This window comes from Varroa jacobsoni, unplaced genomic scaffold (genome assembly GCF_002532875.2).
Source record: "Varroa jacobsoni isolate VJ856 unplaced genomic scaffold, vjacob_1.0 scaffold_986, whole genome shotgun sequence".
Taxonomy (NCBI): Eukaryota; Metazoa; Arthropoda; class Arachnida; order Mesostigmata; family Varroidae; genus Varroa; species Varroa jacobsoni.
In genome coordinates, this window is record NW_019213888.1 from 201,123 (window position 1) to 217,618 (window position 16,496).

Consider the following 16,496-nt stretch of genomic DNA (forward strand, 5'->3'; position numbering starts at 1 on the left):
AGGTAAGTCGTTTCCCGTAGTTAAGATCTCGTTGACTATGGGTGTGGTGATGACACGTTTCATAGTTCTGCATGGAAAAGAGGTTAAGATTATTTAACATAGTATTGCCTATAGCTGGAAAATTAATAAAAATAGTAGAATTGAGTTACTACAGTTAAACAGTAAAGATAGTTAGATAATAATAGTAATAACAAAGATTAAAGTACCTAAATTCTCAACAAAATGCATAAATTTAAAAATATATTACTATTATATTCATAGAACTGTATCTATGTTGTGTAATATGCCGCACCCTGTTACGAACTGAGTTGTTTCCAAGCATATTTTCCCCATTAACCAAGCCGCCTCCAAATATTTCTTAAGCTAGGACCAATTTTTTTGTCATTTCACTTTAGCAGACAGAGAGCAAGGAGTTCGCGAGTTGCTTAGTCTTAACGGACCCAGCCGTCTATCTGTCTGATGGATACCTAACGGCGACACCGGACGAAAAACTCAAAATACAGAGAATCCTATCTCTTAATCTGGCGAAGTTACATACGCAAAAACCTTGAACAAATATTTCCACTACACTTTAATCTGAGCGGACTGTGGATTAGATGAACTATTTGTTCCATACTTTTCAATTCAATTTGTATTTGGTTCAGATTCGAAGATTATTCAAAAACACAATTGTGCAAACATAATGTATCACCCAAAGCAACGTCATATCATCTACGGAGGTCTGCCTCTTTCGTCTTAGAAATTCAGGCTTTATAACTATCCTCCTCCCTTTGGTTTCTTCGGACTTGGAGCTTTCGTGCGCACCACCACCCTCACTTACTCACTACTGTATTGCCGTCATTGCTGAGTCAGCATGGGGAGACAGGCATAATCACTTGGATAGCCGGAGCTTAAACCATCGTCTACACGAATCGCGCTCATGTGTGTGTGCTCCCGTGGGTATGTATGTTCCTTCCAAACGACGCAATTCTGCTCTCACTACTGGCCTTATTTTTCTCTTGTGCCTATATTATCCGTTTTAGTCAAATGCGCTGTGTGTGTTAACCGCGCAAGCACCACACTCGATGAATCGGGCTAGGAAGACAGGCTGGACCAGGTCTGAATGGCGGCCAACGTCGCACACTTGCCAGTCCGTGATCCAGCCTTAGCACCTTAGCAATATGTGTAATATAGCGCGGCTAGGGATCACTGCGCATCCAGAAGCAAATTAAAGTGATAATTTGGTTTAGCAGTATGAGCTCCTCGAAGACCAAGCGGTAAATCACCATTGCATTACTTTTAGAAGCGACCTAGGGTGGTTTTTGACCTATGAATTCAACGAAGTATCCGAACTTCGTATTTTCATCTAATGATTGACAATCTGGTGAATCTCTAGCATTGTTGAAGATCAAAAAAATTTCTTCACTTGGATGTCTCTTCTCGCCCTTTTAGTAGGAAAGTTGCCGCATGTAATGGAACATCGCAAAATTACCAATTCAAGAACGAGTCTTATGCAGCGTCCAGGACAGAGGTGAATAGAAAAATGTTTAACACTGTGGTCGAAGCTGACTGATTTCAAAGTGTATTCAGGTTGGTTGCACGTAAGAAGGCCATACTCGTTCACTTCGGGCAAATTGGTAAGGTAGAAAAAATTGGCCAAACGGTTGCCGTACGATTTGAGCGACGAGATAATAGAGACACTCGTCCCTCTTTACTCATACGTTAAAACATTAACCCATTTTAATATCAAATGGTATATTGTGGTGAGAAATGAGCCTTCTACTATATTTGTAGACGATCATATCAGTTAATAAGTTGATAGAACTGAACCAGCGGGGCATCACCCCAAACCAGCCGCAGCAGTTTATAATGTATGTTTGGTGATTTACTGCAGACACACTACAACTTTATGAGCCTTTGATCGTCGATTAGGGTTGATGTGTACTGTCAACAACTAGAAGAGGTGATAAACAAATTCCGCACAGATCGATGAAGACCAATAAACAGAACGAAGCCATTTCTATTGTACGGCAACGTTCTACCTCGCACCACACGAATCACAATGGCAAAAATTACAATTGAAGACTTTTTGTCATACTCACCGGGCATTTCTTCAACGAAGTCATTATTTTTACAAATTTCGTAATCTTCTTCATAGAAAATTTGAACGCTATTACAGAAAGCCTACAGAATAGCAAATAAAAATATTCAATTTAAGACACGGGCTATCATAAACGGTTTAATGCTAGTGGGGTGTCTGAAATCCTGACCAGGTAGGTCTCATAGAATATAGACAATCTAACACATCAGCTTCTAGGGCTAAAGCAGGAGATATCACATGCCTTGGAGGCTTTCGTGGTCGGCCAAGAGATTGGACTTTCAATGTATCCCCTGCGTGCTGTCTACAGCACTAGAGGGACTCATTGTCCGATTACGAAGACTACCCACGGAGTTGCAGAGGCGGGTATGGATAATGGCTTTCGACGATTATGTTAGCACGAGGTGAGAGCGTCGAGCAATCGTCGTGCACTATTGCAGCTAGTCAAGTACTACTAGGCGAAATAAACCAAAAAGATATAATAATAAAAATCCATTGCTTTAAAGGCAGTGTCAACCCTTTTTTTTTAAAAATGTAATCCCGTTACTCCTGTGAATAGCCACATAAAGAGCTAGACCGTTCTACAGTTTTTTACAAAAAATTTATAAAAGCTAAAGATCTATTTATACTGTGTTCGCGGGTATAATTACACCAGCCTAGTGCATCTCTATGACCTGGCTTACTTTCATTTCAATTGTGAGTTTCTAAAATCAGGACAAAGGTTCCTTTCGATTTTTTTAAAATAAAATGTAATGGCTTTTATACGAATGTGCGCTGGCAGCCATTATTCAACCGTTTAAAATCCACGAAGTTCACTCGATTGTCGTTCCGATGTTATTCCGCCAAAGTACTAACAAAACAAATGAGAAAATTTAGCTTGCATTGGCCAAACATACAGCAACGTGTGGAAGTACACATGATAAAATTGTTTTATAAATGTGGAATGTCCAGTTTCACTTACGAGCCTCATATATTAAATGTATGTCAGAGAAAATGAGTCTGGCGACGGAATTTCAATTGTAAAGGAACCAGAATAACTCCACTATTCGTACACTTAACCACTGACCTATCCCTGGCCCTTTCTGGCTCCTTATGACTTTATAGAAGTAGCAAATTTCCTAAAAACGTTGTCTTGTAGAAACGCTGTGCAGGTCTATGCCTTGACAGTTGTTAATATCTCGTATGCTATTCATTCCAGCATTAATTCTTCTGTAGATTCTGCAAAACTTCTGTAGATTTTAGGTCTAGTGTTCAAAGTAGGGCAAGCCCGATGACCTTATGAAGATCAAATCGACACTTTTCGAGTTCTCATGATATTCAGATGTGCTCAAAACAGTTCTATTCAAAAGATCACATAGTAATGCTATGCTGGTGCAGGTTAAAGTCAGTAATCGCCTACCCAGTGTTGTGGGGTTGGGTTCAGCCCAAGGCTCACCGATTTCCTAGAGATGCCGTTTTCGAAAGGCACATGTCACCAAGCGTGATAACAGCATCAGAATGCTCTGGTTTCCTGGCTTCAGAAGGTATACGAACTCGTGTGATGTAGAGCCCATCGAGGTTTACAGATCTAACTTCCAATCGAATCTATCCGAAGTCTTGAGTGCTTCTTCGCCATCCCCTCCATATTTTATGCCGGCGCCTACCTATCGGATCGGCGTGGAGGTGACACAGAGTGGAGAACAAAAAAAAGACGAGAAATTTTAGCGGCGTCTCCATGATCAGCTAGGGATAGCCAGAAGACCGATCTAAACAACCACTCTGACCTGTTTAACTGCTCTAAGCCAGTTTAAGCTTTCGCCAGATGTTTTAGCATCAGAAGTGACATCGTGCACAGAAATCGGCTTTTCGCCGTCCGACGAAAAGTCTTTCAATAAGCTCGTGTAAAGCTTGCATTCGTATATTCAAGGGTAACCTGTCTCGACTTTCCAGCGAGTGGGGTTGGTTGGCTTTAACTAAGAGGAGTTGCAGTACTTTGTTCATCTCTGAACTGATGAGTTGAGCCGGTAAGTAATTTTTTAGAGGCATTAACGATTGAGGCGCTATATCTACCTGTCTTCGTATAAGCTGCATATACATGAAACATACGAAACGAAAGTGGTAACGCATTGGACCTGTTCCAAAAGAATAAGGACTTATTCTCTGTAGATTAGAGTTCGTGCGCTGTAATACATTTCTCTTTATCCATCATGCGCAACTAGCACAGTGTTGGATAGTACTTTACAAATAGTGTACCTTGACGAGTGTTTACCGACTATAGTCACTTCAATACTGTGCAATAAAATAACACTTCTTCCTTATTTCGGTGCCCGGTGCAGATATATTCTACAGCAGTAGCACACATCACTCGATACAAGCCATTTTAGGCACAAAAGCTATATGAACTTACATCTCCTTTATAAAAATGCATTCAAAACTACTCACCAGGAGTTTGCTTCTTACGTTACATGCAATATTCTTATTTCTTGGCAGTGACTTGGACTTGCGGTAATAATAATGATATCATTTGATGATCATCAATGATTGAACCTCTGCGACTGCTTTCGCTTCTTTGGAAAAGCAGCGAAAGGAACCGTTTCTCCAGATAAATGGAATCGGATGTAAGTGATGCCTGCTACATACACTGTACATACATACGGTGTATATAGTAGATCGTTAAGTAAAGGAAGGCTCAAACTGAACGAAAACGGTAATACTTACTTCCAAAAATCCCAAGTATTCTATAATTTCAGTACGGATTTTTATCTGTCAATATAGCTTCATCTGTAATTCTCTAAAAATCAGAATCAGAAGAAATTTTTCTATGATAAATAAATCCTATTTTTTTTACAGCGTATTTGAACAGATGTATCGGGCTAATTGTTTACTAGAATCAGTGAACTATGATATTTACAAAACTAGAAAGTTTACATATAAATGTAATCCATAATTATTTATCACACATTTTCGCCATTGTATTTCAATAATTCCCACAAATAACTTGGGTATTTTAAATTTTCGGATCAAGCAGTAAATCAAACCTTATTATAGAAAGAGGATAGAAATCTTAAATCTAGGGCGTACACAATAACAATATTAAAGAATCTAAAAAAAAACTAGTTGTACATGCAGGTTGTATCGGATAGTACTTTTATTGTTGTTTGGTCTTTGTTTTTCCTTCGATTATATATGTGATATAATTACTTTGAGAAGGTCAGATTGGCAAGCTCGTTGAAGTAAAATGCTGATTGGGGGCTGCGATGCGATGAAGAGGGATCAGATAGCCACACTTGCATAGTATAATAATAGGCGCTACACACAATTTAGTTAAAGATGGCACATTTTATTCGTTACGTATTGTATTATATATTTACGCAGCTATATGCCGCCGAACGGAGATCACAGAGCTCCATCCAGCGAGTCCTGGCAATATTTAGCTAGCTTAGAATTAAATGCATATGGCACCGCACTGTTGTAGGATGAGGTTTGCATTAAAAGTTCTTGTGGTTATAAAGAAAAGCCTACGTCAAAAGGACCTCTGTTGAATTTACAGGTATAATAAGATCTACAGATACATAAAGTGGTTGGAGACCGACAATAATGCAGATGAATAAGTATGGGTCACTTTGAAAAAGTCCCACCGTCCTTTAAAAAATATCGCTAGAGAAGGTTCATGTTACAGCCCAAAGTTCGACTCTAAGGCCCAAATATAATGTGGATTCCTAGTCGAACCAAATGCTTTTAACTAACTTTAGTAAAATTAAACGATCCGACAAGGACAGAAAAGCCGTAGTTTTCAAATCATATTAGACTGCTCTTTCGTTTCAGACGAATTATCCAGCATAACAGAGCAGGAGATAATTAATTGAAAACGAACGTGTATTTTGGAATCAGGAACCGTTACTCACTACGATCCTACGATAACAAGAGTATCTCTCTTATAGCAATGACCAAACACAAAAAATACAGATAAATTGGTTCTTCAAAAGCGGGTTGAGTTTCACCAAAAATATAGCTCAACTTTTTTTGAGACAATTATTGAAAATATGGACCTCTTCAAGTTTTGATGATGCGGGATGAAAGATTTTTTGGTTAGAATGGTAGTTATTAGAAATCGGAAAACCAGTATTCAGCGGATTGCTGAGTCCTTAGCCAGGAATAAGTTACATGTCCCAGAAGGATGGTTCCCAAATGAGTACTCTCTAAAGCAAACTATAACGGCCATTAGGATCTTATAACATTTTAAGTAAGAAGTGGCTGAATTGTTCGCCTCGCCGAGTGGCGTGGCCATTGGCAGAAATTAGCAGAAGAAGCTAAATCTTCGAGCGGTAATATTTGCTTCTGCTTGTAAAGTATATACAGTCCTCCTTATTAACAGTCCCTAGAGCGCTTACCTATCGATTGTTAGAACTTTTTTGCCTACAAACATTTCGCTATATATTTAACTCTCAGAACTCGGCACACGTTTTCACCAGCCTGACGTTATCTTAATTCTCTGAATAACTGAATAACCAGATTACAGAAAATGCTCGTTCTTCTTTCAATATAGTAACGTACTTTTGTCACGCCGCACACAACATGTTTCCCAGAACGTGCGTTTGTCCTTCGCTTTTTTCCCTGTCATTTGTGATGTATATCTTACTAAGCAAAATAACAGACCCAAATCTTAGCGTACAATTATTGCGTACAAAAGCGTTTTTGAAACCGTGATTATCATATGTATTGCTGTCAAATATGCACGTTGATATCTGAAAGGTTGGACTCCAGTTTCATTACGAGGCCCATTTTTCCTCTATGAGTAATTTATGTGTCTCTCGTCCAAACTGTGGCTTGAAACATCCGCGTTGATTGAAGTGGTCATTTTAGATATTTATGTTCTACGTTGCGTACTTTGCTCGAGTATTTATTTCTCTATGTTGAAATACCTAAATATGTTTTTGAAAATACCAATATGAGTTTTTACTTTCTGTATTAGTGGCGGTCTATTTCTCTACTGATCTGAATAGGGAGCAGCTGTGCCTAACAATCGTTGTTAGCGCTGAACCACAGAATCCTGAGTCATCGCACCATTGGTTCCCTCAGTCGGATGGATAAGTGCGAATCAATGCAAGCAGCCACAGTACTTTCGATGCAGGAAACTACCGCGTCCTGATTGAAGGTCAGTGGATACCTGTTATAATATAAACAAAAGGATCGGCAAAAGACAGTATAGTTACCGTGATGATAGATACTGAAGCCCTGGACATAGCTTACCATATTGCTATAGTGTACGATACGCATCATTATGCTAGATTTTGCACAAGCATAACGGAAACAAATAAACAAAATACATTTCTACCTTTCTTAGAGCTTATAATGAAGCACGGATGCTTGGAATTCAATACGCACACACCCGTTTAAATCAGATAATAAACTCACTGATAATTAAGTTTGTGACAAAACTACTATGAAGCAAATGTATGGTTATATATATATAAACGCATGCTTGTTGCTATGGTTTTCACACAAGATTACTCATGATAGCCCTCGTGTTCGGGCCTATTGATTAAGTATCTCAGACTTTACGTAGTTCATGTTGACAGTGGAAATGGAAGTAAGAGAGAAAAAAAACGTGCGGATATCCGCGAAAGATACATCGATATGCTTCTGAGACCTAAAATGCTTTTTGAGAAGGACACTCAGAGTTTCTTGAAGACGCAACGCATTGACAGAGAGGTTTTCCCACGTCAGTCCAACTCCCCAAACCGCCGCTTGACTCGTCGGTGTCTTGAAGAGGCCTGCCGCAGCTATAGTAAACGAGCTTGGAATGAGCCGGGCTCTAAGGCTCTATTTGCGTGCTAGGCGTTAAAAGATGAAGGAAAAATGATCGAACACAACATCATTCAAGTTCGCTGGACGTATTTAATCGCGGCAAAAAAAAAACTCTGAATTAAATGATTATAGAATGTCTTTCTTGAAAGCGGCAGTGCTCTGCCACGATGATGGGCTTCGCAGGCACTAGGTTATATGTCTTTTTTTCGAAATTACGAATGGTACCACACGTTGCTTCATTGCTGGAGCAGCACTTGCTCGTAGGTCTTTGTTGAGCGACACTGTCAGAAATGCAAGGAATAGCGCCTAAGAGGTCCACTCCTACTATGGCCTATTTCAAACCTTCACTTCGGACCGGATTAATATATATTAGTTTTTGAAGAAAGCGTCCAACTTCTTTAATATTTCTAATCTACATATATGCTTTCTATGGCTGTTTTTACGTTCGAGGCTTTCTACGGTTCGTTTTACGTGTAGAGGTTTACGGAACCTACTTGCGCGTTTTGATGCTATTAGCTGCAGAAAGTGAACCATTATGTGAAGGGGCTGAAGAATGCATGACCTTGTCTGTTGAATCTCCTCTGTGTCTTTGAAGCAAATTTATGAAGGACTGATCATTTTGTGAAAATGGAGTCACTTTGCTTTAAATCGCGATCTTCGTTTACGGGCAAATTTTCAAATCCTTCTGCTTCTTTTTTCTCTCTATAGCTTTATGCCGCCTGAGAGCTCGACCTGGTTTGCTCCTCATCGTTGTGTCCAAAAGCCATAACAAAGTGAAAAAAATAAGATATTAGGTATTGGTAAAAGTCGTCTTATCCTTCGGAAGCACACTTAAGACACCTGTGGGAAATTTTGCAATGAGACGACAAGTGATTGTATAATAATCATAGGCTACTATTGGGTTGCTACGAAGTAGAAAGACGTATGCCAATCGTATGAGTGGTCTATGTAAACATTTTAAAAATATTAAACCAAATGCTTGTCATTGGCTTTGTGTTTCTAAGCCGTGGGCACATCAACATTCTGTGCTGCTGACGAAGCTAGAACACTCCGGCCCACTAATGCTTACCGATTCAGAAATAACCGGGAGACTGTGTTAAGACGTTCTTTAGTAAGAAGAGAGCAGAAAAAATGGCAAAAAACACACAAAAGACAGCAGTGGGTCCGTCAAAAGTTAAATACTCGCCCACATTTAGAGCAAGTATTGCTAATTAATTGAACAGATGTCCTTTAAGATTATTTTTTTTTAGTCCAGCAAGAATGTCCACTATCGTATTGTTACAGTATTGCCTAAAGTTCTTCAGAATGACAATAACTGTCTTATGATTCACACCTCATTCCTACGCAATAAAGTTTTAGCGGCCGACAACGTGCGATATAAAAGATATTATGAAAGGGAATCTTCGATAATAGTTAAGCGATCTTTGAAGAGGTTGTTCACTAGTAACCAGTCTGTGCGACAAGCTTCTGGGCGTGTCTGGATATGTTCTATTCTGGTAAAGAACGAGCGATTTCATTGGTCCTGAGGTGGTGCTTGTTCTGCTGCTGATAACAACGATGGCATGGTGCGGAACTCGACGGCGAATGGTTGGCTGAAACAGCAGAGGCCCCCTGTGGAGAGCAGTGAGAATGCATCCCGCGTCGCCTCAGAGGACCACTCACCTGGAGGCTCCTCAAATTGGTTACAACGCCAACAGTAACATCAATTGAGTGACAACTATAGAAACGCATACATTCTAACGAACAGCCAGTAAGTTTTCAATTTATTTTTTTTTTTGCTTAGCATTTGACGGCTGTAATATACGCCGAGGCCAGAACAACGAAGGGTAAGGACCAAGAAACACGCTGCTCCTGCTTCTTCTGCGTCGGACTTTAAAGAACGGTGGAAAATAATAATGGGCGCATAATGTCTTTTTTATTCACTTTTGCGTCTCTAATCAAGCCTTTTAGAACCAACACTCGTCTATTTTGTGCCAGGCATGTTTGTGTTTAGAAGGCTTCAACGTACTAATGTGAACAATGGCCTTACTTTTTAGATAAACACAACCACGAGACCGCCCGCATTTAATAATGCTACAGTGTTCCTTGTGTCGACCTATAAGATTCTCCAAGCTAGGACACTTTACATATTCGTAGCTATAGATTTTTTTGAGATTAAGCTAGAACTACAATCCGGTAGCGTAGCTTCAATGTGTTTCTGTCGAAATGGTTTGTCCTGTCGTGAACTGCGCATGTTGAATGATTACAGATGAATGTAAATATGGCTTATCCCTCCTCTGAGCAAAGATCCTCAATCTCTGCTAAGGGGTCATTTTTGAAACTGTTATGCTAAGCTTTATCAACTTAAAAATAGATCGAGCGTTAGATAGCCACTTAAACTCAAGATTTAGCTTAGAGTCCGCACGAGCTCGAAGCGTTTCTTTTTCAGTTGATTATAGAATTTCGATAATGACTGTCACACATGTTTGTTTTGAAATGCAGCCGATCAAAATGCAAGATCGGAGCGTCACAAGAAAGCAGTTTATCATAAAATTTGCTTGCAACAATAGATTATAATATGCCAAAAGTACTTTGCCCGCTACAATACTAAGACGATAGCGCCTTTTGAGTCACCATAACAGACAAACAGATAAGCTCAATAGAAATATAAGCGGACTTAAAAATGTGCTGGCAGGTTTGGAGCTCTTTGCCCGGCTATTGAAGCACGCGAAAAACCGAGGCTCTCAGAACCGGTCCCTGACAACGTCCGAATTGTGGCTCATTAATGGAACAGGTCAAATCGATTGGGTTCATAAAAGGGCACCTCTAAGAATAGACAAAATGAAAGACAGAATGGAAGTAGTAAAGAGACATGACATACGAAGATAGCGAACATTCTTCTTAAGAAACTCTGGGGACTCTTAAGCAACTTCGGGAACAGCGCTCAAATTAGCTAAAGAATCTTAGTAGGAAGTAGTGCAGGCAGAACGACGTGTGGTCAAGTATTTAACCAATCGGATATTTGATACATAGTTGATAGAAATTGCGAGGAGATGTATGAGGGCTTTCATGAGAGCGGTTCCAAACTTTATTTTTACTTTGCGGTATCCTTCTATTCCGGACACGAGAATTATCCAACCGAAAACCTGGTCGTCCCGAGAGATTATAATTATATGATAGCTTTAGCGAGTAAAAAAAAAGCATCGAATATGGCCAGTAGTAAGCAAATAAATAAATAGATCCAATTTAAGAATAGGGAAGTTTTTTGAAACTTCCAAAATGGGTAACGTTTACTTCCTTTGTTCCTCCACCTACTAGCTCACTCCCAACAATGTAATTGCAGTGTTAGATATGACATCTTCTACGAAAGGTATTTCTTTTCAAAATCCTCAATGATATTAACTTCAAATTTGGGACAATAGATAATGAAGATCTAGTAGGGTAATAATTACTACAGTTTAGAAAGCAGGTTCGGAACCAACTTTTTTTTCTAAATAAGTTGTATTCTGCATAATATGATTTTGAAATTAGTAAATATTGTTTTAAAGTGACGTTGTTTAGATAGTTGATACGAATCTGCTAAAAGGAACTCCTTGTCGCTACTTCTGAGACCGACAGAAAATTTTCTACCCAGTTAAGTCTATGATATACGTTACTACTATATGATTCCTGCTGATATAAATATTACTAAATATCTAATAAAATATACTATCATAACTAAGATCATTAGTAGCTGTTGTGACGCTAGATCCTATCAGAGATACAATTATGACTATTTGGAGTGCCTTCAGTTGGACATAACGATTGTATTATGAAGACATATGCATAGCAGCTTATTTGCTTATTAACTTATATACACATCTCGACAATGAGCAACCATCGCCCTGTTAGGCATGTCTATGGTAACATTTGTTACTGGCTTGAATCTCACAGTTTAACCAAAAGTAATAGACGCAGAGTTGAAAATATTAATGGTACTTGTATGGGAAGAGGTACATGCAAAACATGTTCTATCCTAAGTCAAGCAGCACATCCGATTTTCGTTGTATCCAAACGTTTTTTACATACGCTTGTATAGTGTTATATGTATAATTATCAGCAACGGCTATTCGATATATGCGGGTTGACTTTGATCAGCAGGGCCTTGATCCCAGATACATAGGTGCATTCGGTAGCTAAATTGTGTTTGCTGCTTATAACTGGTCCTTTAAGTTGTTGCCAGGTTATTCCCGTACTGTATACATCAATGTTGTTCTGCAAAAGTAGCTCCAAGGTTCTAGTGAGCAAGCAAGTGCATTCAGACTTCCTACAATCGCCAGGCAGCATATTTTCCCGACTCAAGTAGAAGTAAAAAATATTTGTCCTTTAATACAAGCTTCGAAATTAAGAAAAGAACTTTTCAAAAATTGTATTCCCTAGGTGTGTATTGCAACACACTTTTGTAGTGTACGTGAGTGACCGAAAGCGTGTGCGTGAGCTGAGTGCTTAGGATCTCTGTTGCTCGCGTAACCCTCTGGTTTCCCTTCGCCATTTCTATTGCTGGGCTGGCTGGCTGGCTGGCTGGCTGGGCTGGCTGGCTGGCTGGCTGGCTGGCTAGCGCATTGCTTTCAGTTGCTGGCTGTTTTCAGCGCGTTCGTTCTCTGCCTTCGTTCGCTATTTTCCGCGAGTCACCGACGCGGCAACAGAGCAGCAGCAGCGGGAACGCCACAGACGGCCCCCTCCATGAGGCCTCCTCTCGCACACCCTCTTTTCGTCCTGGCTTCACGGGGGCTTGGGGGTTCGTATGAAGGGAAGGAGGGCGGTCTGTTGCCGATCGCCTCCAGTTCTCTCTTTAATCTCTCTCTCTCTTCTTCTATCTCCGACTCCTCTACATTTGAAGCTTTCGCCGCTGCTGGTGGTGCGAGTCGCCGAAGGCGGCGCATAACATTACCTTGCTTCGATCTAGACCAAAACTGCTGCTACAGACACTCCCCACCGGACTCTTGGGACACACTGCGTCCCTCTCCACCTTCTCAATTGAACTTTAGGCACTGGCCGGGAGCCCCCAAGATGCGACTGACTACATTGCTGGTATGCCGCCGTTCGCGGGTTCCGCCTTATGAGGCTCACAAACCTCCTACTTCGAGCAAGAAGATCAATTTCCTGACTCACTAACGAACCGCTTGAACTAAAATCAGATAGTACCAAAACGGCCAAACGGCGTTTTTAGCTAAATTTCATTTAGCTCAAGATCCGGAGAATCATAAATGTTTGGAAAATCGTAGATTAGTAATTGTAGAGCGGTAACAATTACTCAGTGCTGACTTGTACCGTCGTGCGTACATATAAATCGCAGCAATTCATAACAACGTCATTTACCCACTGGCTCTCTTCTCCAACGGACCAACGCCAATCGGTCATGTAGCTCGGTAAAAAAGTGCATTGCTTTTTTAGAAAAACGCAGATGAACGTCTTGTAACCTTTAAACGCTATTTATGACGCTATAAACCGCTATCTTATCGCAACACGCTTATATATATAATTAGTTATGGAGAAGTAACACATATACCTATTTAATGCCGTTTCTTTTGCGTTGTCTGGTTTTTGCGATTAAGCATATTTACAGTCATATAAGTATTTATTCATATATTAAATAGATTAGAATATGCAAACATCCTTGTTTTGTTCCTGCACAGACAGCTTGTTCCTGTTTTTATTATCTCATTATTTACCAGTGATTTCTTTGAATTTTTAAGGCCCTGTCAAGCTTTCGAAAGGGTTAAAATGATCTACTCGTGACTAGAAGAGAACGAACTGATCGAATAGATATGTTGTGACAAAATTTACCGTTTAATAATACCACCACGAGTTCTGTACCATCGCCGGATACTTCATCCATTGCGTGTATGTGCACGCTATGCAGTTTTTTTTTTATGAAAAATATTACACAACCGAATCCGTATAGCTTTCTACACTGATTAACATAGTTCAAGGTAAATTGATCTCACAAGCGACCAGACCCGCCCCTTCCCTTAAGGTTGCTTTTTCTCGATCCAGTCTCAAAATGTACTTACATGCGCATAAGTTTTTACATATGATACAAGTCTGTTATAAATTGATGGACTGTAAAAACCGCGTCTTCGTAGGTAACTGCCCAACGGGTTCTAGCACGATTAACGATTAACGAGAAGATATTTCCCAGATGCGTCCTACTGTGCACGATATCTCTGTGAACTTCGTATTTTCACTCAGCGTGGTCGAAACATATTTTTTAGACTCAAAAGTACCCAATCTTGGTTCCGCCTAATGGCTACAGAGCCTATAACTAAAAAAATACGGGCCATCAGAACATAGTAGAGAATCTACCTGGAAAGGAAACCCAGGAAAGCCGGAAGTAAGAGAAGATGCAAAATCAGTTGCAATGAAAGATATATAATGAAAATTACTAGATTATTAAACTGCAGCATTATTTTTGTATGCCTCTCGCAAATTGAATTGAAAAAATGGGAGAACATATGTTTGTAAGCTGATTGTGAGGTAGGAATCATGAGAAAAGTAGCAACAGCGGACCGCTTCGAAAAGTGAAAAGGAACATGACCTTAGAGCGTACTTAAAGCAAAGCCTGAATCCAAATAATAAGACTAACTTAGTCAACACAGTAAAAATGAAAGATAAATAAAGCAAGGAAGTCAATGAAAGCAATAATAAATAATGTAGTTCCGTAGAGCGTCCTCAGCGAAGATCTTATTTATAGCCTCAGTGTCGCCCAGTGTGACGTGTTAGAGGCATGGTAGTTATTTTACTCTATTAGATATAAAGCAAACAGCTACCCAAGTAAAACAGTGCATCGCTAAGGCGATAAAGAGGGCTCCAAAATAGTAATTACATAATAGATACGCAAAAAGAATATTAATTTTCAACAACTCGATCCAAACTCTATGCATATATAAGGATCATAAAGGTATATAATAAGTAGCAGCTAGTGCCGGTAAAAGTGACGTAGCCCTGGCTGCTAGCTGTTATATTGGCACTCTTCGATCAACGGCCTTCTGCTTTACATTTTGGTCCTTCACAGTGGCGAAGTCTACCCGACCTAACCTGTCGAAGTGACCGAACCGCGGGATCTTCAGGTCGGCCAGCTTTTTGCCCAAGCAATTACTGCTCGATTGCAGAAGGTGGGCAGGTCGCGTCAACCCTTGCTGCTGTCAACCCTAGACTGGCGTCGCTAAAAGAATATTTAATGGGCAAGAGAAACTAGGCGTGTAGCAAGAAGAACAAACAATCATCGTACATCATTGTTGTACTCACACACATGTATACGACGACAAAAATCAATTATTATTACCAAAGATACATGTACATACATACGTATCTGTACACGTGTACGAATATGCGAACGGTATATAGCCGCTATCCGTACGTTCGTATCTCACAATTTCGATATGCATATATGTATCGACCAAGCTGACATTGTTTTTTTCTGAAATCGGTACTACTATTAGACCAGAAAGAAACCCCCCGTGCTTTAGCTGAAGAGGAAATAGCATATTTTTTTTTATTCCTATGACAATAAAATAGCATACGAGGTAACATTGTTCGCGGCTCTCGTATTTTTACCAAATTAACTACACCGTCTTGCTAGGAGGTAGTCTCGTCTTCTATTTTCTTTTTAAATTGTTGATCCGTATCCATGTCAAGGTGAAGAAGGTGACTCCGCAGTTAACGGAAACGGTCGAGATCGGTTGACGGAAAGTCCGGAGAGCGTGGGAAGTGCAACAAAACGTTCCATTTCAGGACCAGTACGGCAGCCGTGGTGATATTTGCTGTGTGTGGCTTTGCGTCATCATGGAGCAGAATGACCTAACCTTGCTTGTCGGATGTTTTCTTTTGGCTAACCTGGTTGGAACGATGCAACTGGGCCAAATAATCATGCTGATTAACTCTGTGGCTCGTAGGAAGATATTCCCAGCGAATAAGCTTCTCGCAGTTCCAGCAAACGCAAAGCATAACCTTTTTTGGGATGGAGATCGGAATGGGTAACTAATCTGGAGCCTTAATTACCTATTCCGATCTCTGTTTCAAGGCACTACCTTTTGTTACCATGCGGCAATTCTGTATGAGAATCGACCATTTTGGCCGTGTAACACTCAGTATTAGGGGAAACGTTGAAACGTAACGTAAGCCGTAATTGCTTGTCAGATTTAGAGAGTTTATGAGAAAACTTGAAGTTTCTGGAAAGAACTCAAGTTACTTGTATGCCGCGTGGCTATTTTTTGGCGGATTGCTGGGCAGAAGGGCCTTTAGATAGTCCTTGCCGAGCCCAAGGAACTTGCCAGAGCGTGGGGCATCCTCTAAGTTTATCAGGGCATTTACTGTTTTCAAACATGGCAGTAACTTTTGAGTAGTATTTTTAGCGATAGCGTCGTTACTGCCCACAAAACAAATGTCCCGTGCTGTGTCGGTAGCGTTTTGGCTTCGACCAAATTTATGGTATAAGAAGTGTCGAAAACGCACTCTTCCATCCGGAATACGAAAGTCCTCGTGAGTTGGAACTGCACTCACAACGCAATACTTTTATGGAGCACTTTTCAACGACTCTCAGAAATGGATAAATGACAAAAAGTACGAAAGAAACGTTTTTCCGAAAAGTGTGGAAATCTTGTTTTCAGGGTTG